This window comes from Aphelocoma coerulescens, chromosome 2 (genome assembly GCF_041296385.1).
Source record: "Aphelocoma coerulescens isolate FSJ_1873_10779 chromosome 2, UR_Acoe_1.0, whole genome shotgun sequence".
NCBI lineage: Eukaryota > Metazoa > Chordata > Aves > Passeriformes > Corvidae > Aphelocoma > Aphelocoma coerulescens.
In genome coordinates this window covers 103,318,006-103,342,353 of record NC_091015.1, presented here as the reverse complement: position 1 = coordinate 103,342,353, position 24,348 = coordinate 103,318,006, and the positions used below count along the sequence as shown (strand labels likewise).

At 36.8% G+C, this 24,348-nt stretch overlaps 1 long non-coding RNA gene across 1 annotated transcript in view; it reads left to right on the top strand.

Annotated features, from left to right (window-relative positions):
* Positions 1-24,348, top strand: part of LOC138105840 (uncharacterized) — a 74,297-nt gene that overhangs the window by 9,548 nt on the left and 40,401 nt on the right. The window lies entirely within an intron of this gene.

Sequence of the window (24,348 nt, the reverse complement as noted above, 5' to 3'; positions counted from 1 at the left end):
GTTTGCTGTTGCTTTTACGCTTTATTCTCTGACACAATTAGCAGGGCTTTGCATATATATAAATATAAACAAAAGGAGAAACAGAACATAATTCCAAAAGTTCAGGCCTCTCTGGTTAGCAGATGGCCTGAAGTTTAGTGAGACTTGTGTTGGAATTTGGGGTATATAGTCAGCATGTGTGTTTAGTTTTCCAGGGTGAACAAAAGTGATTGCATTAAGCACACTGTAACCATATTGCTCCAAGAGATAAGTATCATGGAATTACACTTTGATTTAAAACCATGACTGAATGTCGAGGTGTCCCAGCAATATCAGAGGATACCAATGGTTTTCTGGAACATACGTGAAGTCCTTCACTTACTTGCCTGCTCCATCCCACCTCTGAGAGTCCAGATTCTATCTGACTGTCCTGCAGGCCAAGCTCTCCTAAGGTCAGACAGAGAGGACCTGAGAGTGATGTATTTGGTGGGTTTCCTCTCAACTGGGATGTAATCTAACTCAGATTAAGCACGTTTTAAGGATGTGGTGAAATGCAGTCAATGTGTTCTAGAATCACAAGATTCTTAACGTTACTTACTAGCTGCGACTTTTACACAATTAATATATTAATCTTGTCTCATTATATATGTCCAGGTTAAGGTTCTGCCCTCTGCAACTAGCTTCAGCTAATATTTAGAAAAAAAATATGGCAATTAATTATAATTATTTACTTAGAACAAAAATATGGCCATTCATTATAATTATTTATTTATTTATGCTTATATGGTACTACTGAAAGGTCCTAGATATGATCACAGCTGGTTTCTCTATAGATTGCAATTAAACTGTGTTCTGATCTGCAGTCCTAAACAAAAGGAAAAATAAATAGGTTTTAAACATTGGGTTATAAAAAAGTTTTATCATGTCATAACTGGTGCCCTGGTATCCACTGGGCCTGGTCATATTTTGATATTCTGTGGTAGTAGTTAAAATTAAATATGACTGTCATTGTTTTCTAAAAGGGCATGTGGGCATGAGAGACCAAATACCTCTTTGAGCATCTAAGATTTAGAAACATGTCATCTACTCTTCATGATGACCACACTTCTACTCCTTTCTTAAAATAGAAAGAAAAAAAAGAAGTTCTTGCCATGGTCTCCTTTCAGCAATAGGGAAGAAAATCTGGATGGAAACAAAAATCCTTTTGTTTGAGATTATAAACCATTATTAAAGCTGCTGAACATGGGTTAGATTGGTGTTGTGAAAGTACCAGTTAAGTAACACCCATGATAAATTATCAGCTGCATAATATACTAATTAAAATGGAACAGTTTTTATTCTCAAGTTTTTCTGCTATTGTGCAAACAATGCAAATAAAGAGTCAGAATACACAAATGAGAGGAAAGATACTTTAATCTGAAGTCCTTTAAATCACTTCGTGACCTAGAACATATGTGTATCAAATCTTAACCTTTCTAGAATCATTAAACAAAGACGTGCACTCTTACTTGCATATGCTTAAGATACAGAGTGATCAAAATTTTAAGATGAAGCATTCTTTTAGGAAGACTTGCAGTTTGGTTAATGTGTGACAATATTAGGTAGAAGAGAATGCCTCATGAGGTTCACATTGAGTGCAGCATGATATATAACATGGAGCTGAGCTATACACCATGGAAGCTGTGCATACAGCTTTTCTACGGCCCACAAGAAGAAACCAAGATGTGAGTACACAAATATATCAAACTGTCAGAAAGTTGGTGGATTGTTTATTTGTTTTAGGGGGTGTGGTGTTGATTTGTGAGTTTGGTGGGTTTTTGTTCTATTTTTTTTTTCTTAATTTATCTTCACTAAGAAAGCTACCTAACAGCAAAGAAAGGAATATGGGTTTTGTCTAGTGCTGTTCAAACTAAGTGCAGGAGTGTAGGGAGCTCTAAACCCACTGCCTGAAGATTATTTCTATTCCACTGCTCCTCAGCAATTCCAACTGATTCAGGTGAGTTTTGATGAATACTTGCAGCATGAATATGTAGACCTGCTTACCACATCATCTTCCATTTGCCTCTGAAATGTGGATTAAGAGTGCTTGATTTGGGTGCTTGCAGATGCTGGAATGAACATAGACCATTAAATAATCCCTCCAACCTCTACTCTGAAACAAGGCAAATAAATATATTGCAGTAGATATTAACATGTCCTTTCTCTCCCTCTCTCACATGCAAGTTTCAGTTTCCTTAGAAAAGCAAATGTGAAGCTATTTTCAACCAGTAAGTGTATGTGTGTTAGCCCCACACATGTATCTCTATTGATGTTTGTTCTACAGTTCTTTACGGATGCACAGTGTGGATATATTTAGGTTTTTAGCTCCTTACACAGTTAGAGCATATCATAAAGCCTAAACTAGATCAGTCAAAGAGACCAAAGGAGTTTCCAGCTTTATTTGATTCAGAGAACCAACTGAAAATTTCCTTTACAAGTACAGTACACTGGGCCTTCAGCTATAGTGAACTACTGGAAAGCGATAGTTTATCATTCACGGCAGTGAAAAAGGAGGTCATAAAAGGATCACATCTCCAATGACATAAACATGAGACTTTTCTCACAAGCTGTCAAACTTCAATTGTTGGTGAGATCTGTTGTGTCAGTGTTTCATAATAATTGCTTTTAAGTCTTGTTAAGGGTCTAAAACAAATTACCTGAGTGACATGCTTTTGGCACCAGTGAGGGAACAGCAAGGGGAATACATATTGCATAACAGACTTGCCTATTGAGATTTTCTTTCCGTTTATTGCAGCAATTTTACTATTACTTTCCATTATTTGAAATACTGTAACAAAAGTTGCAAGTTGTCTCATGTTCACAAGGAAACATTTGTTCCCCAGATAATAGTCTAGCTGGCCAACATAAACTTATTCATAAGAACAGACTTCTTTTTAAGAAGGAGTGTTTTAAAACAAACTGAAAAATGTTAATCCTTTCAGTTATGAAGGCTGTTCTTTAGATTTAAAAAGTATATTGACTGTCTTTGCATTGTAAGTCAGCTATTATTTCTTCTATGAAATATACAGTAAATGGATGGCAGATTATATATATATAATGAAAATCAACAACATACCCATCCAAGCCTACAGAAACACACTTGTCTGCAAACATATAAAACTAAATACAGTTTTAAGTTTTATATGTATTTCCTTGTTAATACCTGCAGAGAAAAGTAAAATGGACTTTCTGCTTGCAAAATGCTGATCCTGTTTGATTATGTATAATGAGCTTTATATGAGAGTGTGGAAAGGGGTTCTATCCTTGATTTGGTTTTTTTTATTTTTATTTATTTTATTTTATTTATTTTATTTTATTTTTATTTTTATATTTAAAAACCCCACTGAAAGAAGAATGGGTCAGCCTGTCTCCTTTTTAGTCTCATAAGCATATTTCATACAGAAGGTCAGATAGGTGAGCACTGTACCTTGCCAAACTTATTATGTCAGCAATGAGTCAATTTAAGTGTAAAATAATTCAGAGGCAGACAAGAGGGACAAATACTTGATTACTTACTTTTGACTGCCACTTCTTTAGGCTTTTATTTAAAAAACAACCAGCCAAACCACTTCTCTTCTTGCAGGGCCCTGGTCTATTTTTCAGGCACAAACTGCTTTTTGGATTTGCTAAACAGGACACATCAACTAACAATTTAAACTCCAAAGCCATAGTAATAGGTATGCGGCTTTTTCCCAGAGGCTTGAAGTTAAAATGCTACAAGCGCTGCAGAATGGCAGCTAAACACATGTCCCTTGGGCTCCGCAAGGCTTCATTCTGCACAATGATGGAAATGTGAAAAACAAGTTGAATGCAGATTTGGCTGTTTCCACCAAGCTGTGAAAGCCTAGAGGATTTTGTCGTTTATGTCAGGGGATCAAACTTTCATTGCTCAGTTTAAAGCAAAAAGTTACTGTGCTAAACTTCACTTTTTTACTTTGTCCGGGGCTAAAGAAATAGAACTCTTAATTAGGAGCTTGCAGTCATGCCTTAAAATGGGCATATTACATTGCATAGCAATGTAGCATACCTAGCTTTTTTTTTTTTTGCTTTTCTTTTTTTTTTTTTTTTTTTTTTTTGGCAGTTTTTCATTGTGCTACCGTGCTGCTCTTTATTCGAGTTATGTTGTTGGTGGCTGATCTTTTAAGCACCATCCCAATACATGGATTTGATGCAGTCTCCCTCTCAGTTGTTCTTATATTGCAGTATCCTTTGCTGTTACTTGTTCTTTTCAGTTTTTGAAGACTGACAAGTTAACATGCTGGCCCTGTGCCTCCACCAAGGCACAGTCAGGGACTGGGATGTGGTGGAGGTGCTCTCTGACCTGCACAGCGCAAGCTCTTCTGAGCATGCTGAGCTCACTGAGGGGTTTTTGAATGGTGCTGCTTAGGAAGAGGGGATCTTGCAGGGAAGCAGTAGTTTCCATGCAATAGGAATTATTTTTCACTAACAGCTATTATTTTAGGGATTTGTGTTGTCACATACTTGATGATTATCAAGGATGTAATTACCTTAGATTTGCATTTGGTGGGTGCTGGTAATGGTACAGGACTAAGGACTGCTGCCCTGGCTGAGGCTTGCACTTGCAGCTTGCTTCTGCCTTTGTAGCTTACTGTAAACAGCATAAAAGCTGTAGTGTGTAGGGACTGATTAGTATTCTAAAATAGTTTAAGAGCCCTCTGATGGGCCTCCTTTACATGTATTGTGTAAGTCATGAGTACCAGTGCCAAAGGAGACATAAATTAAGCCATGTATGTTACTGTGTAGTTGGCAACTGCAGTTATATGGGACTTTTCTCTGGTAGTATATTTGTAATATATTGAGTCAGCAGCAAAGATGCAACAATAGCCTTTTCCAGTAAGCAAAGAACCCAATTTCATTATGTATTTGGGCTGAACAGGAACAAATGTAGATCACAATGTGGTCTTCATTCCAATGAGGGTTCTGAGCATTATTGCAAAATAATGCTAATAATGCTAAAAAGTGGTTGACATCATTATGGTGGATACGCGTATTTGGATTTTTACAACTCCTCCCATAGTCCTTGGCATCAGACCACCATTCTGCAAAAAAAAAAAAAAAAAAAAGTCATTCCACTTCATTTTTAAAATAAGACAAGCCTTTCACCTCTTGCTGAGAAAATACTGTCCTACAAAACTATGCACCATTTATCACATATGGCTTGTCAACCCAAACCAAGCGCTTTTCTTAACAGCCAACAAACTGACAGTGAAAAATATTGTCCTGTCATATTCTGTCCTCCACATATATACTAGAAACAACCCTATTTCAGATCCATTGTTCAGCGATGATCTGGACAGCCCAAACTACTCTTCCCACCCTCCAAATATATAGTGGCTGTAAAACCACACAATTGCTCCCTGATTTACCTCCTAATATAGACCAAATACCACACTATGACAACATTATGCTACATGACCAGTTTCATATCTAATTACTGTATTTGTGTGGAAAATTAGGCTCTCAGTTTAGGAAATTTGGGTCTAAGTCGTTCAAGAGCTAGGTTTAAAGAGTATGGATTTTTACTATTATTATTAATATGATAATGATGATGATGTATTATTACTTTCAACTTAGGTCAAAACTCTGGGGTCGAAGTATGTCTTGAATTTTACTTCAGAATTTCTTAAGTTCTTAAAAGTAATTAAAATCTAAAAGTTTTATTCATGTAGTGACATATCTTTGAGAGTACAGATGAAAGTACTTTGCAGTTTTTTAGTAACTAATGTCTGTAAATCTGTTAAAAAATAAAATAGAGTAAAATATTTTTTCATACACTTCTGTGATGCAGGAGGTAGTCTTTAAATTTTGAATTTATTTTTCCTGTTTAGTAGAAGACACATGTTCTGTGAAAAGTCCATTTGGGCCTTTTTATAAAGATGATTTTCCAGTGAAGGCCAGTGAATTCACCCAGCCTCAGGCTGGACAGGAAGAATGGCCATTGCCTTTCTCATCCTTATTCTTCTGAGTAAATTTTCGAGTAAGTGTATTTGTGTTGTTCATAGACTTCATCAATCCCATCCCAGTCTTCCAGCACAGAGCCATGATGGAGAATAACTATTTGACACAAAATGCTTATGGTGTCATGGTATTGTCCTGTCACTTATTGCCCAGCATTGTGTCTGGCTCAAAGATAATTGGTCCATCCTCTGACTGCTGAGAATTTGGGGTTGGTTCTTACTCCAGAACAAGCAAGCTGACTGGAGTAGTAGGCTGATCACATATTTGTGGCACCTTTACTAGTGTATTTCCTTCTGAATCTTAGACCTGCAATCAGTGTATTTTTGCCCTATGTTTGTGAGGGACAACCTTTCCTACAATAATCTGAAGGAATGCTCAGATAGGCCACTGAATATCAGTTAAGTCCTATTGACTTCAGTGACACAGGATATGACCGTCACCTCCTGTGATTTATACCATGCTGTAAGCTAAAATATCTTTTGCAGAATGACGATCAGTGCACTTTTCTGACAGCTAATTATGTGACTTTCACAATTTGGAAGTACTAAACAAGATTTCTGTTGTAAACAACATCATAAATCTAGAATAATTCAAGTTTTACTGTAATGCATTGTATGGACCTTTAGGTCATCTGCTGAGGTTCCCTTGCATCTTTCCTTCTGTCTGCACTGGTGGAGTAGTACTGGCTGGATCTAGGCCTACCATGGAATGCTGTTTCTGCTCTCATAAATGCCAGGTTCTACCAATAAAATCCTAGAAAACAAAGAAATTAATTGAGTCTTTAACTTTGTCAAACCGGTTGAGTTCAGGTGATTGATATATAAAAATGATCAAACCTTATTTTGAATATTATGTTTTGGGTTTTTTTAGTTAAGGATTACAAATTCATAAAATATGCCAGTGTCAGAGCTTTTGTATTGCTTGCTTCAATCCACTCTGAAATCATGTGAACAATTAGTATTAGTCATGTTTTTCTACAACAAAAATCAGCATTTTGGAAATTATTTTTAATTGTAGTTTTATCTCACAGTGTGACCATGGAAAACCAGAGCATTGTTCACACAAGCACAGAGTTCAGTGATGATGCACTGTAGTGTTTACCAGATCAGCCAATCAGACCTTCAGTAAACTTATGAGCTAAATGAAGTCAGACACTGCAACTACAAGGCAATTTCCTTTTCTGAATTGGGATCAGTATTTACTAGCTTTCTACAATGTTGCCTATGCTTGCTTGATCAGCATCTGCTTCTGAAGACCATTGATTGTGCAGAAGGCTTTTTCAAAGGCAGATAATGCTCTTTTCAAATACACTTTGTATTGATCAGCAAAAAGAAAGTTTTTTGATGGTGCAGAGTGAAAAAGCCATTTATAAAGATTAAGGACAGTGATATGTCACTGTGGGTCACAGTGAGGTTGAATTAATATGGGCTAATGCATGTTCTACTTTTGAAGACAATAGACAAAAGTATTTGAGGATTTAAGTAATAGTATGCCTCCACTTGCAAAATACCTGCTATGCTATCTCTAGGGAATGAAGCCTTTCTCCTTCAAAAATGAATTGTTTGTACCTACTCTCCAGTCTCTTCCCACCTGAATATAGATATGACAAATTAATATATTAACTTGATGGACTGTGGAATTTAATACAACGAAAAAAATATTTGATTTTAGTTGTTTTAAACCAATATGAAATAAAGAGGGATGAATGCAGCCAGAATTTTAATGACAAAATAAATAGCCTAGGGTGAGAGCTTGGGCTTTCACAAACCCCAAGATTAATCCAGAACTAATTTCAGAGACTTTCATAAGCCTTCCATTTGATTCTTCTCCCTGTAATTTCATGTTTGAAGAACATGGGGCATCTGAATTTTGTGCTAGAAATCTTAAGAGTATGTTCTGAAAGTCAGTCTATCCTGAAAGAAAATAAGATGATGGAATATTCAGAGTTTTTAGTGTAAGAACTGGTGCTCAGAGAGTTTAATACAGGAGGTGAGGTTTCTTCAAGCATGTCATAAACCAGTTACACTTCTAAAATAAGCAAAATGGAAAGAGTGTGTATGGTCTGCTGGTGTCTACATCTCTCCAACAATAGCAAGGGCAGCCTAACTATGAAACAAGCATTTGGTTTCCTAGCTGGAGTTCTCTGCAAATGCCAAGGTTGATTACTGGAATATGGCACATATCTCCCATTAAAGTAAACAGCAGTGGCATATATATTCAAGGATAAAACTCTGAGTCTTTTAGCAGCATCGGTAAGATAGTAGGTTTTACTTACAGGAAATGTGTGTCTCCTTAGTCTCTTGCCAAATCTCTCTTTACACACGACTTACTTCTTTGCAAAAAACAAAAGAATAAAAGAGGGTATTCACAAAGGGACTTTCTATTGTCTTAACTAAAGGCAATTGATAATGATTAAACAGTTCACTTGCCAGATCACTAAAGCTCACACTCTCATAATTCCTGAGTTTTCTGAGTATGCATATTATAGGGTTCTTGGCTCCTTTAGCATACACTTTCTCTCCTCTTGTGGTCATGATGCATTAAAACAGGTTTTTCTCCAACAGGTGAAACTTTCTGGTGACACTTTTGAAGATGTATGAAGTACAGTATGAGCTGGTACTAAATTTCCTAGTTAGTACTCTAATTCCTGATAGTCCTCATAGAGTAACACCCCAAGATACATTTAAAGTAAAGAAAATATAAGCTGGAGAGTTGTTAACAGTTTGAATTTAGTTATAAGTGTCCAAAGAAATTGATTCTGATCCCAAATGCATAGTCACACTAGCACGGAAGCAGCCTGGGAAGGCTGAAGTCTGTCTAGAGTGGTCACGTCTGTCTGTGACAAGAGCTTGACTGAAACAGGGAAGAGGCTACTTTTGTTTTTCTTTTTCAGCTTCTCATACAGAAATCAGGACTTTTCCAAATTTGACCCTGAGGCTTCCTTTGACAGTTTAATTTTGTCTCTTAGAGTCACTGAGCTTTTTTTTCCATAAAATTTTCTTGATTTTCAACCACCTCAGGACACTGGAGGACGTCACCAGCTCCAAATGTTTTATCATTTGTCTTGTAGCGCTATTATACAAAACATTTAATATAGAGGGTCCTGTCAAAGTGAAATCTAAATTTGGTTAATCTGAGAGTTTTTCCTTTATGGTTGTTTCCTGTTGTCCAGCTGGGGAGCTCTGAAGTTTTATCTGTTTTCAGATATGATTTTTACCCCTGTTTCACAATGGTGGTATGTCCTTACCAGATCACAGTTTACAGCCTCACCCCTTTCTTCAAATGTCAGCTGATTCTTTAATTCTAATTATTTTTTCCTAAGACATGTTTGGTTAAATTAATTATTACATGTTTGTATGCATATGTTATCCTATTTAGAATAGAATTTTGCTCCTTCCCACCCTTTAGGATATCTAGTGTCGGTTAAATAATTTTGAGTTTATGTGTAAAGAATTTCTTGAGTACACATGCATTATGCATTTAAAAGTCTGTGGTCTTCACATTTAACACCTTAGTGCCTTTCCAAGAGGTCACTACTTGTGAGACAAAAGACATCTACCACTGGTATCAATATTTGTCATATTAGTTTTCCCATGAAGGTTCTCTCTATTTTGCAGATATCATAAATGACAATATTAAGCTTTCTAACAAATTTTTTAACAACTGTATATCTCATGCCAGTGAAAAAAGTATCAGCTGTCACCATGATTAATGAGCAAACTCCAGTGGAATAAATAATACAAATACTCTGCACACAGAGGTATTGCAATACAGACATTTTATTACCTATGTTTACAAATGAACCAAATAACCACACACTCACATAACATGTGTTTATGGTTGATCTAATTGAAGAAAATATGCCAAGAATTGCAGTTTTCCCAAAACCAATAAATGTTCGTTGAATATGTAATGCTAAACTCAGTGCCACTTAAAACTAGTCATCTCCATGAAATAAACAACTAAACAAATCCACAAAGAAACCATATTTGTCATCTTGAGTGACAAAAATAATGGATTTTTTTAAAACTATAGAAAGACATCTGAAGACTGAGATGATAATGTTATTATTACTATTATTGTTATTATTATATGGCATTAATTTTCTATTAAGGGATATGGCAAAATAATATAAATTTTATGTTTGACTTTTTTTGAACAAAAACTGTTTTTGTACTTCAGAACAATATTTTTTGTCTGGTGTGAGAAAAATAAACATTTTTTATTTATTTAATGGGGCAAAAAGCCAAAAGTGTTGTGTTTTTATTTGCAAATTGAATGATAAATAAATAATTTTAAATATCTACATCTTAGCACAACCTGTGGTTTTGTTTTTCTTAAGACATGACTGTGTGCTAATGAAGATGTATAAAAGTTGATGCTCCACAAACAGGTCCCAGGACAATGTTTCTTGGAAAGGCACATGCACCCACTTGAAGCAGAAGCAGACTGCAGCCACGTATCATGAAAAGTGGAAAGCTGGTGGAAAGGCCAGTCCTTCTACATCACTGCCCCCCTCCTCCCAAACTAAGCTCGCTCCATTTTGTACAGAGTTTGTACACAGTTTGTACCACTGAAATTCCTGCTCTAACACCAACAGCTGGTCATCGTGACTGATGTTGTCAGGTAATTAAAATTTGCTTAGTTTATGAAGGTAGATAATGTTCACTTGCTTGGGGCCCAATCCATGTTTCTGGTGCATGATTACTTGAACCTGCCATACCTACTGCCAGCTGCCCTACAGGGTGGTGTTAGTGCCTTATTAGATGCTGGCCTGACTGCATCTGTGTATCTGAGCCAGTCTGCAGAAGAACATTCACAAAACAGATAAAAACTGAACAACACTGGAGCTTTTTAGGTTGCACAACTATCCTTGCAGTACACAAGATTCAAAATTCTGCCATGTGAAGCTGGTATGTCTCAGACACTGCAAAGCCCATGACCCTGGAAGGACTAGATTCAATCTTATGGATTTGTTGTAGGCTTGGCTTCTCAAGGTCAGAAGTTTGGTCTGGGAAATTTTCTTTCAGGAACCCAGCCAAGACGCAAACTTGGCACTTGGCTCGCACTAAGGATGTCTCTGTCCATGCCATAAACATCACTGCGTGCTGGAGATGGGGCCAGCTGGGTTCTTTTTGCTGACTTTCTCAAGGACAGCCTTGGTGGAGTAGCATTATTGGAACAGTGTGCCTCCAGTTGCTTAGCACCTTTCTGACCTGCCATGGACGCAACTGAAAAAATATGGAGCACTTACCCAAGCCTCTTCTGTGCTCAAGGACACTGCACCTTTTGGGCATGCCTGGACTCTGAGAAAGGAGATGGGTATGGGAATGGGTCCTGGCAGTGGACATTCTAGTGAAGGCAGGATATGGCAGGTTCAGGTGGCATGAATGCATGCTTCCCATGGATCCCTTGCTCATATTTTCCTGTCCTTTCTATATCTGCCAGAAGGTATGACTGACTCTTGTATATGGGGGTAGCCCAAGGAGGCTGCAAGAGCCCTTTGAGTGTGAGGCAATGAGCCTGTGCCAGGCTGGGCATGCCTGAACAGCCCCTCATGTGAAAGTGTGAGAGCAGTTCCTCTTAAGCCATTTTCATAGGCGGCAGCTTTACAGTGTCTCAGGTGTGTGGACACAGCACAGCAAACCTTTTACACTTGTCATTTGTGTGTCTCTGCCCTTCCCTGAATTTATTTCTAACTATTTCATGTCATTCAGTCACTAGTGGTCCTGTCTTTTCTGGTGGCTCCATTCTTTCCATGTGCTATACCCATGCTTAATAGCCTTCCATTCACCCCAAGAAACGAAGTCATAGGTTGACATTTGATGCAATCATGCTATTCAGTTTGTGAATTTTATTCTTTCCTGTCATTTTCATACATCTTGTTTAATTTAATTGTAAGCTGTTTAAAACAGGGGCAGCTTCCCTGTGTTCATACAATGCCTCACTCAATGTGTCTGTGACCTCGGTAATTACTCAAGTGCAATTATAATAAAGAGTTATTATCAGCTACAATAATTATTCTAGGACCAGGAAAAATACAATCATATCCTTAGCACATTCCTCCCCACTTCTTGAGCAATGAATGAACCTGAACAGAGTTGTGTACTCTACGCTATGTATTGCAGCAATGTTTTGTAAAGGCTTTTGAATGCTTACAATTAACTCTTCAGAAATTCTTCTCATCCAATGAAAAATAGGAATCAAGGAATACATCTTTAAATTTTACCTTACCTTGCCACTGTTGCCATTATTATGATTATTTCAGAGATCTTTTGAGGATGTTGGCATTTTTCACCTGAGACACTTTTCTGAAAATAATAGGGGTTTGAAACTGTTCAGCTGTTGCTAGAATAGCAGGAAAGTCCTGAGTGGTGTGGGCAGAGTGCAGGTGAATAAAGTTAAATGATACATTTAACAGAGGCAAATGCTTTCTGCCCTGTATCTTGACAATACATACAAAACTCCCAGATATGTGAGGCACATAAGGACTATGAAATGTGCAACATATTTTCCCCAAATTTAGAATTTTTGCCCAGTAGTGTTGGCAAGGAACCAATATAATTCATTTACAATCTGAGTGCACTCCTACAGGTATTACTCTTCTTAAAAGTGGCTAATGTAGGGAAATAATTTACAAGTGCCATAGAATTGCTTTGGACTTAGCAATTTTTAGCAAAAATCCCCTCAGGCTAAGATTCAATGTACAGACTGCTATTTGTCCATAGCTCTTTTCTTCTGTGTGCTCTTCTCTAGGTTTTTTTACTTGAAAAGCAGATCTTGTTCATAAGAGCTTCATAACTAATGATAGCAGCTGAGTCAATACTCAGAAGACACTCCGTCCTCTCATTACACATGCTACCACACTCTCCTCTCCTCTGAGAAGGGCCCAAATCTCGTCCTCCTGTATTCGCTTTTTTTGCCCTTGACTGGAATACTAAATTAAAGTGCTATCCACCTCACCACCTCTACAAACCAAAGCCAGTTCCAAAATGCATTAAGGATATCAGGTGCAGATTTATGAAGATGAGTTATGCCTTAGAATATAAATGAATTAAAGATGTGGATATCCTCCAGAAGCCATTGGAATAACTTAAGTGATGGGAAAGAATGTTTTGTGATAATGTTATCACTCTTGCTCACTCTTCAGAGAAAACTGACAGTGTGAAAAGTCCTAATGTTACATACAATGTGAGTCTCAGCTCTGGGAAGACCATTATTGCTCTAGAAGATCTTAAATTTAAGACCTAGTTCTGTGAAAAGTCTGCTAAGTGCTCAGTAGTGCAATGAGTTCTAATCAAATGTTAGGGATTACCAGAAAGAGAACACAAGATAAACCACAAAGCATTGCATTATTTTGTAAATACACTTGTAGATGCCCTGTGTTTTGAATGCTGTGAACAATCAGATTCTTTCTGTCACCCTTCCTCATTTTGAAGGAGATCAAATGCACAGAATATCTCTGCATAATGAACAGCTTAATTGAGGGGAACTCTAGCTCAGAGAAAAGGAGGAACTTTGTAAGGATGTATAATGGGCATCTATGAAACCATGGAGAAGGGCAATAAGGTTTGGTTATTTGCTGAGTCTTCCAAGACAAGGTCTAAGGTCTGTCAGCACAAAACAGCATGTGACCTCTTTGAAACAAATGGTGCAAATGTCCATGATATTGTCACAACCTATATCTAGTCTAGGGAACTTCAATATTAGAATGTTATTAGTGCTAAAATATTTACAAGAATTCAAGAGGTGAACAGCTGAGTGAATGAAAGTGAAAAAGATTGTAAAGCACAAAGATACTACCTCTGCCTCAGAAGGCCCATGTTGCAAATTGTTCAAAACTGGAATGGTATTTGTGGGAAGTACCACTGTGCTGTCGCTATTCATTTGTGCCTAGGCCTTCATTTCTCAGTCCCATAAGAGACCAGGTATAACTGGCACCTTTGATCTTACCTAGTACACCAGTTCTTAAAATATTTTGTTAAATTCTTATGGTAATTGTCTGAGACTTCACATGAAAATAAGAATTTGGTATGAGGATGAGAATCAAGAACTGAGATGTTTACAACACTTAAACATGCCTTTAAAATGACACCTTTCTCTGACTTTCTCTGTGATCCCAGTGCTTCTAATCAATAAAGATTATTTCTGATGTGTAGTTTACCAATGATGTGGAAGAACTCCTTTGTTTACTCATACATGTTGATGAACTACACCATTTTTATGGTTCTGGGAAGACAGATAAAGAATTACACTTGCGAGACCAGAGATCTGTGTTATATTTTCTCAGTGTTATACACACCTGGAAGCACACGGAAGGCAGTGGTTTCCAAATTTTTTTTTTTTTAATATTATCTAGTACCATGGAGAAAATATCATAATTATCAAGAGAGCACGTTCTCACAAGTATAGTGAATATTCTAATTGTCTTTTGATTAATAGGCAGGATCCATTATATGGGTTTGATCTGGTCATATTTACTATTGGTTTGGTTATAGGTCCAAATAATCATAATAAAAAGATCTCATTCTTTTTGCAGATATTATAAAGCATTCAGGAAGTTACCCATGGGCTGTCCTTCTGCCAGTTTTAAAGGGTTGTCTTCCTGCTGCTCACATTTGAGCTGTCATTGAGGCATTTCTGAACTGATGTAATAGAACAGATGCAGAAACAACCAAAGCCAAAAAGAGTCAGTGCAAAGAAAAAAAGTTGCAGCTACATTTTATTCAGATTCTTTCCTACTCTGAAGCAGAGTGGCTTTTGCAGTCAGTAACTCCCCTGTTGCAGCTGATCCAGCACAAAGCTTTCTAAAGCTGTTATGTTCCTATGGTAATGAGTTGTTACTCCACAGGAGAAGTCCTATTCCAGAGAAAAAATGAGATGCCAAGCTATAAAAATGGGTTCTGCCTTCAAGATAAGTTCAGAGTCTCTTCATATGGCAGAGCTGTTTATCCTCCATAGTTCTGCTCTTTATACAAGGAATGTGGCTTCATACTCATGTTAACTCAACTCATGGGTAGAGTTTAAAACTGCTCTTCTGGAAGTGCAGGGAGACTCTATACCTGCCTTTGAGATCTGAAAATGTTAAAAAGCTAATTCATATGGTCAAAAGTAACATGTCCATGTTTGTCTTATTTTGCAGGAAATATGGATTATATAACTAAGGATGATTTGCCCACAGATGAGGCTTAAAAAGGGCTGTTTCCAACAGCATCCACAGAAAGCTAAAAGCAAAGAATGGTACCTTTTTCAAAAAGTAGTTTTATTTGACACTGGCTACTGACAAATACTAGCTTATGGACGGACCTTGTCCTGAGGTCTGAGCCCTCACCCAGTGAAGAAGCTCTGGTCTGAGTCCTAAACCAAGCCTTCTCCCTGTTCTTTTGCTCCTTTCACATGCCAGGCTTCTGACAGTCCCTTTCCCACTTTCTCAAGATAGGCTTGCCTCCTAACTCTGCTCCCACAGTGTGAATTGAAAGGTAGATAATTGCTCTGTAAGCATGATACGTGCTCAGGCTTTTTCCCGTGTAGGAGTTGTGAGGAGCTGAAGGATGCTCAGAGGAGATAGGCCACTGAGGGCATGAGCTTGTTTGCATCTATACAAACTGAAGTTTACACAGATCACGTTTGGGTGAGCATTTTTAGGATGAGCAGAAGATAAACCTGCAATATTCCCACCAAATTCTGGGTTTTGCTACAAGCTCTAAAGACGTCAAGTTTAAATGAATGATTTGACAGTATGTCTATGAGTTTCTTCTTTTAATGTATGTTCCAAAGCCAAAAGAATACATTTCTGAACGTATTCTCAGAAATGTCTCCAAATTTATATATTAAATTCATACACTGCATTACTGATTGGTTTTGCCTTTATGCTTTATTTCACTCGTTTAAATGCCGTGACTTGAGAGATTGCATCTCACCTGACTGCAGTGAGAGCTGAATCAGACTTTACATTTATTTTCTGGAATGTTTCTTTAAGGTCAGAGCAAGGTTGATGTGAATCTGAATTGATTGCTTATAATATCTAGGTTAGAATTTTTTATTCTTCAGTGTTTTCTCACTGTCACTGTCCACAGTGTGCAACATGTCTGCGTCTGAATGCATGTCAGCTGAGAAGCAGGTAGCCACTATTCCCTTGCTGAACAAATGAGGCTTCCTTACTTTGGATAAATAGGGTTGCAGAACTGTGTTATGAATTGTGGAATGCTCTTGCCCTCGCAGCATTGGAAACAGATTTGCATAATCAAGCTCCAGTTCTTTTCCATCCAAAATATCCAGAGATAAAGCATATTCTATGAAGCTTTGGGTTGCCTAAGTGATAATAAAAAAACCAGTGTTGATTAGACTTTAAAAAGTCAGCATGTGTATTTTTCAATGATGAGACAGTATCTCTATATCATAAAGGGACAAAATTTAGTCAAGAAAAATACAACTCAGTTTTTAAGATGTGTTTTTGTACATCTGTTTTGTTTCCTGGAACATTCACATAGTGTAAAGAAGAAAGGTTCCTTTTTTATGGTTATAACTAAGCTAAGTGTTCATTCTGATTTGAAATCAGTCAAAATGAGGTCTTTGCCATAGAAAAACATTTGAAGAAGCTGTAGATAATTCAGACATCTGTCTTGGAATTCAGGTGCATTCTCAGTATGTGACTCGATTTGAATGAGGTCATTGGCATGTTTGGGATAGATGTATGGACTAGTTTTAATTTTTAAAATATAATTTAAGACAAGTATATTGTAAATTGCTAAATTCTGTAAGTAAAATAAAAACTAAAATTTTTGGTGGAATAAAAGATGTTGAGATATAACAAAATAACATTGGCTTATAGATTTCCTTTGTAAATTACTTTATTTCCAAGAAAGTAAAATTTAGCAAAAATTTTCACTTGTAGTGGCACATTTTGCATTTTCATGCTCTCACATTAAATTTAAACTCAGAAATTTCTGGGACACCTTTCACTTGAACTATAACATTTTCAATTGGATGATAAACTGCAGCAGTGCCAGTGAGTTGATTGATTCCTACACTAATCTATAAAACAACTGGTTAGAACTGGCAGAACACTGAAGATGAATGGAATGGCACCAGTCAGTGAGCTCTATTACTTTCTTATTTTTCTGGGTCTGTGACTGTAGAAGGGAGGTTTGTCTCTCACAGCTCTGCAGTGGTCATTCTTTCTCCAAACTCTACTGCTCAGGCAGTAGGAGAGCTGCCACGTGCATATGACCTGCAAAGCAGAAGCAGTAGATGAAGCCTCTGTAAATGCTCTTGGAAGCTAGGCAGAGTGGTATCACAGAAGAGAAGTAAAATACCCCACAAAACCCATTTTTTGTCACTGCTGTTTTGTTTACAAAATGCATCTTGGTATGAAGGAGGACTTATAAATGGTAGGAATGAAATTTGAAGGAGTTATCCTAGTCCTGTTTTTTGAATCAATATGAATTTTCAAGGGCTGGGTTGCTATTTAAGATTTCTTCTATAAAAAACTTTTATCTGCAAGTCCTGATCTTTCTTTTACTAGGAGTAATTATATGAAAATACAGCATTTCAGACTTTTATAGATCTCAGTAGCTGCAGAATGTTAAGCATGTATTTGGAGAACTGGGAATTTAATGGATTTCAGCAAGAAGTGCAGGGATATAGATGTTGATGATAGTAGGTGGAGCAAACAGTTGATGGTTGTTTTAAAATCTTTTCCATTTTATGTTTCTTGGAATATATCAAGAGTCCCAAAAAAGTAAAAGGGAGATCCATCACAGATTCTACTGGGTCCTTCTGGACCACCACAAGATTTTTGTGGTCAGGTCACCTTTTTCTTTCCCAGATCTTTTGTCATTTATTAATACAGTCTTTCTCATATTTGTAACTTTCAGTGTTCTTTCCAGTTACTTATTAAAACTCCAAGCCATTAAAATAACAATAAAAATGAATCATTCGCCCCAGCCCTCAGTGTGTATGCGTTAGTTCAATCCAGTTCTTTCTTTGTCTTGAAACTCCTCCATCATTCTAATTGGAGGATGAGGATTTGTGGCTGTCCTTTTTCACTTGCCAGTGTGGGATCTGGCACTCTTCATCTATTTCTTGTGTAGTTTCTGGAAGTCACCCCAGATTTTTATTCTCATAAAAAAAGGAAGGGCCTTTGGGGCTTGAAAAGGTATGGATGTATACATATATATGCATGTAACTGTAGGATTCTTTCAAAAAGGTGATCTAGGTTATGGCACTATCCTAAATAGTGTAAATGCTTTCTTAACAAACAGAACCCTATTCCTTGCAGAAAAATGGTAGTTATCTGGAATGAAAAAGTAGATAAAATGGAGGAGAATCATCCAGAAAATCACAGCAGACAAGTCATTTGACAATGTGAAAGGAATTCTTGTTTTCATTTGTTAGGAGAGTTATGGTGGAGAGGGACACAGTAGGATGAATAAAATAAAAAAAAGAAAGAAAAGACTGAAGGGAAGTGAGCTTAAAAGATACAGGAGGGCAGGACAGATTAGGGCATGGAAGGCTGCAAGCTTGGGGGCTAAAGCAAGATTTCAGTGAGACTTTCAGAGCCCTATTTGAATAGATTATTTTGCTCTAATCCCCCTAAGACAGCTGCTAGACAGCATTCCTCTACAAGGAACAACAAGGAGCAACTTGACAACAAGAAGTCATATTCCTCACTGTTTCAGACTCTGCTAGTAGAAGGGAAAAACACATGAATAACCAAGTGAACAGTAGTTTTGAGGAACTGGTAGAAGAGACATAAATAATTCTTTCAGTAATCAGTATGAGATGGAAAAAGAACATCCCCATCGAGGAACACAGTGTGTATAACCTGGTGGTTATAATAACACCCAGGTAAATCTTTTACAGCCTGGGTGGATCTTCTGCCAGAGGCCCCCCCAGATGTGGTCCTTAGGTTACTCGCCATGGTATAGCTCTGCATCAAGGCTGTAGAAATGTTTGAAACTCAAGTTTGAATAGGGATCAATGATCACCAAGAAACAGAGTTTACAGCAGACCAGCATGTTTAGGAACCACTGCTGTAACTAAGAGGCTGTTATGACAGAGAGCATCACCAATCTCCTCTGACGTCAATGCTTTGTGAGAACCAGGCTGGCTGGAAAAAAAGGTTATGGCTTTGAGCATCAGGGATTCACCTGTTTCTCAGAAAACTTTTTCTTAAATGAGCTCAAGTCACACTCTCCTTGATGCTTCCCACTGTGCACTTTCAGCAGCTTCCCAGTAAACAAGCCAGCTTCTTCTGATCACATTTTTTCCTTCTTCACTTTGCTGAATAGGAACTCTCCTGCCACTCCCTGAGACAGTGAGTATGTCTCGGCTTTTAAAAACGCTACTGGAAGCTTTCAAAGAGAGCTTCCAGAATTACAATGAGGTTCCCTGACATTTCAATTTTTTTTTGGTTTGATGCTTTCTTTCTAGAATATCTTCATATGATGCTACAACTCAGAAATTTCTTTTCCCTTTGCTTCTTCCACTCTCAGCTTTCACATGTGTATCAACCAGTATCACGTTTTCTGTTGTACTTTAATTTAGCTAAAATGCGAAGCTCAGGTGAAGCAAACTGTTCCCACAAAGATGCATTCCTGTTTTCATTGTTGAAGCATTACTCCTGCCTTGATTTGGTTTATTTTTCTTCAGAATAAGTAGCAGTAGCACATTACCTTTACATCTATGATATTTGTTCTTTTGCCTGCTAACTCCATAAAATAAGATAGTAGCCTCAATGCACTAATACAGATGTCTAGGAAGCATATATTTACATTTTGAAATCATGCTGTTAACTGGGTTTTTTAGTAATTTAAAGGAAAGTTAGAGTAAATACCCATCAGTTAAATCAGTAGAGCACTCTGTATTCACCTTGAATAAAAGCTTTTCTCATTCATGAACTAGAAAAGCACTCTTTAGCATTCTTACACTGCATAGTGTTATGTTCTGAAAGCAACTTATCATGAAAAACAAAATAGGTTTTTTTCTGAGCCAGACTGATGTCAAATTCTGTTAGCTTTACTTAAGAGCCATGGAATTTCCTACTTCTGGAGGTTTAGGCAAACTTTTTTGTGGAAGGTTTAATTTAGCAGAGTGTTCTAACAGACATTTCTTAGTAATACATAGTCTGTCTTGTACTTAATCTTGCAGAGGCAGATGCTGTGAGCTGAGGCATCCTGCATGTGACATAAGTAGTCATTAACAATCACTGTTATTCAATCTCCCCAAAATAGTTTTCAATATCCCTACTACATTACTGTGAACAATCATCAGATATTCAGATAAGTATTAACATATATTGTGTTGTGCAGATCATATTTGAAAAAAAAATCTTAGAAAAATAATTATTAAAAATGAATTGCAGGTTTTTTTATTTGGTTCGATTGCTGATTTCATTAAGAGGAGTTTCTAGCAAATGAAAATGCAGTTGTATTTCAAATAATTTCCTTACAAATTTACAGGAATATATTATGATGTAGTTGGCAGAATTTGCTTAAGGAGGACAACTAGGCTGCAGGGAGACTGAATTTTCTTTCAGCACAAAGGAAGTTGGGTTTTTTCCCTCAGATTAGGAATGGCATGGGGATTCCTCTCTTGTGGAAGCAAATTTGTCCTTACTTGTCTTGTAATTCTTATTGATTGGAACTTACATTTTCTGTTCAGGATTTACCTTGAATTAGGCTGAGCATGTAACACTTGAAGCCAATGTGAGAGAGAAGTAAAATAAGAAGAGAGATAAAAGTAAAAGAATGGGGTTCAAGCTATAATTTGTAGATAGTGAGGTGAGAAAACATTTCAAGTTGAGGTAAAAATGTGAAGTGCAGTATTTTCAGTGGAATGCTGGCTTTACTAAGTAGCAATATTCATATTTCCTATCCCAGGAATAAGTAGCTGAAAGACAAGGGGAAAAATTACTTTTACCATATCAACTTGAAACAGAGTAGGTAAAAAATAAGGAAGACAAAAGATGATAATTAAGCTCTCTTCAAAGAAGAAAAATTGTGGAAAATAGTGGCTCAGTATTAAAAATTTCTTTTCATCCTTGGAATAATCATAATCCATACTCATATCTGTAAAACAGCAGGTACTTACATTTGTCTGGAGATTGCAATGATAGTGTTGTAATTTTTTTGGTGAATATTTTAAACAATGGGCATACAACACCACAAGACCTTGCTCCAACTCCCATATTTTCTTTAATATGCCTGCCTGCACTGTACAACTGTTATCACCAAAGCATCAGACTGCCTGATAGCCCATAAGGCTTGGTTTATTTTTATGATTTTATGATTAAAAATACCTATGCTTGTGAGTCAGAGGATCTATGTGACTTACATGTGCAATCATGTAAGGCTGTGTTTCTTCCCTGCTGAACACCTCTGTGTTGCCAACAGATCAGAGGTTTGTGTACCACTTTTTATATTGTTGACTTCTGACAGTGGGAGGGATTCTGACTACTGTAGAGACTTCTGACAGTTTTAGAAAAGCTGCCTCCATCCCTGAGAGCAGTAAATCAGGAGACTGCTGTAGGTGTCTGTTTCTGGTTTTAGAGTTGGATAATGGGAAATGCTCAGAACTGAAGTGGTGCTACTTGTGCTTTCTTTTCCTTTTGTGCCTTTTGATCTGTTCCCAAACTTCCTTTTGTGTCTGAAATTCTTCTATGAAGGTCAGAAAAATGTGAAAGTTGTTCAGCTATCAGGCAGTGCCATAGTTTACCTTCCCTTGGCAAAGCTGGCCAAGTGTGACAGAGCATGCTAAAGTAATGTAAAGGGAGCAAAAATGTGAAGTTTTTTTGTAAGTGCTACCCTTGACTTTCACTGTAATGGAGTCTGTGGTGTCACACATATTTATATCAGATCTTTGTTAAATAACTGTCTATCTTATAGCTACCCAACAGTGTATACTACACTATTCAAGGACAATTTTCATGTATAAATTCCTCTTTTTGATATGGTGCTACTTTTATTCCTATGTATTGACCTAGGCTTTGTAAATATGATAGAGAAGCAATTGTTTTCTGTCCAATTAGCCCAACCTTTGCCTTGGCTGTAAAACTTTATGCAAAATACTCCTTGCAGTCTTTGCAGTCCAATGAAACAAAGATAGACTTATAACTCTTAAAGATTTTGGCAAACTGCTAATAAGAGCTTTTTAGAAACTGTAAGACCTTCAGCTGATGGAAAAGTATAGGAGGAAAAAAAAAGACTGCAGTCTTGCACAGGCAGTAATGATGACAGCACCATTAATAACATGGATCATTAAAATTTATAAAAAGCTATTCTTAATATGGGATATAAATACATTTCTCAGGCAGAGCTATGAAATTTATAACTTTTTTATTGTCACCAGAGGACCTTCCTAGTGCACTGCACCCCTCCACTGTCTGCCCTCCCTCATAAATCACTGTGTGGTTAATAACCTAGATTACAACTACCAGTTGCATTTACAGAATTAAATATTGACTATGTGAAAATGTTATTACATTTTTACTGATCGGAAGACTGCAGAACAGCCCTGCAGGACATGTAGCTGGACAGAAATATCAGTGTAATCTTTGTTGGAAACACAGTTATGGGATGGTTGGTAACAAGTGACAGTTTTTAGAAACAGAAAAGAGGTGGTGGAAAGTGAACTCCTTAATTTCATACTGAGCAACACATGTTACCCAGAGCAAGTTGTGTTTTAAAGGCCACTTCATTTTTGGCAGAGAAGTTTCAAGACCAAATACAATTTTAAAATGTAAGTCCTTGTGTTGGCAAAGTGGTACATCAGAAAGTCTGATAATATTTCTTCTCAGGTCTGAGATCTTGATGAAACTGAGCTGTTATATCAAGCTGTTTATATCAAGGAATGGGGCTTTTGCCAGGTTGGCTGGGACACTGACTTAGGTTTTAGTACTTAATGAACTGTTTTTCATACCACTTCATGTCTTTTTTTACTGTTTTCTCATTGGATGACTTATTCCAAAGGTCTCTTCAACTTCCTCTTCTCCACAACACATGAACTAACATAGATGTCAGAAGGAAAGAGTTTCTTATTAAAAGTAATTTAGGTTTTGATCCTTGTTATTTATTTAACAATTGGTTTAATCCTCCCTTAGAATCCTTTGATATAATTTTGTTATTAATGCAAGTTTTTACTAGGATTCAAGAAAAAAAATCACATGTCCAGATAAATTGCCATTTTCCATGTCACTATCACATTCCTGAACTTCCATCTGTATGTGTTCATTTTTTTAGTTTCTTCCTCCTGTAGGAAAGTTACTCTTTATCTTGCCCAGACGTAATTTCTCTGCTGCACTGGAAGCAAATCCATGCTTTTGTGCTGCAACATATTTTAATAATAATTTCAATCCAAATCAAAGTGATTAATTATTTTTCAATAAATCCTTTTTTTTGAATACTTCTTTGTTCATTTACAATCTAAACAAGTTTCAACTTGCCATTTTAACCTGAATTTCCACAAAACCAAAAAAAATACTTTTATTAGGCATAGGTCTTCTTTGTCTCCTCACATTTTCTTGCCTATCTCCAAACTGCCTTTAATTTGCCAATGGATTCTCTGTTATTCTGCTCGTAGACTGACACCACCACTGGAGAAGGTGTTTCATTTCATTCACAAGTGAAAGAATTATATCCTCTTTCTTTATCATATGGATCTCCTCAAATCATCCACAGTCTCAAGAACAAGTCAAAGTTTTCAATCTGTGGTAGACTCCAAGTTTAGCCTTATTTAGAGATTTGTAATTTGCCCTTGCTGCATATCATTGCAAATCATATGACAAAATGTCTTCACAGTAATGATTGTGTGAAGATCAGATACTCCATTCCTTCTCCTTTTAAAACTCTTTCTGGATTGGAAGAAGCAGGGAGTTATTCTGGAGAGGCTTCTTTTAGATGTAATTGCAAGAGTGCCAGATTTGTGAAGTGTTTCATATTTTGCTTTGATATCTGACCCTACTCACAAGAGTCCTGGCCATTTGTCAGATGACTTTGATTATGATCTATTTTGGTGTCACTTTGCAAAATTTATTCCAGGTTAAGCCAGCACGGAAGTCTGTTAGTGAACATTTACTTCAGAACAGATTTATATGTATTAATTAAAACTGATAATGAATTTTCGGAAAATTTTCAGTATTTTGCATGTTATAATATCTAAGATTAAACTTTTCTCATTTTCTTCAATAGAAATAACAACAATATTTTAATAATGTTCTGCAGCACATTAATACCATTCACTTTTATACTAAGGGGCTGTGTAAAATCTATTACCATTGAAGGAATTGTTCAAATTTATTCTCCTTTGTGTATAGTTCTTGTTGGATAAATGTTCTAGCATTATATATCAGTG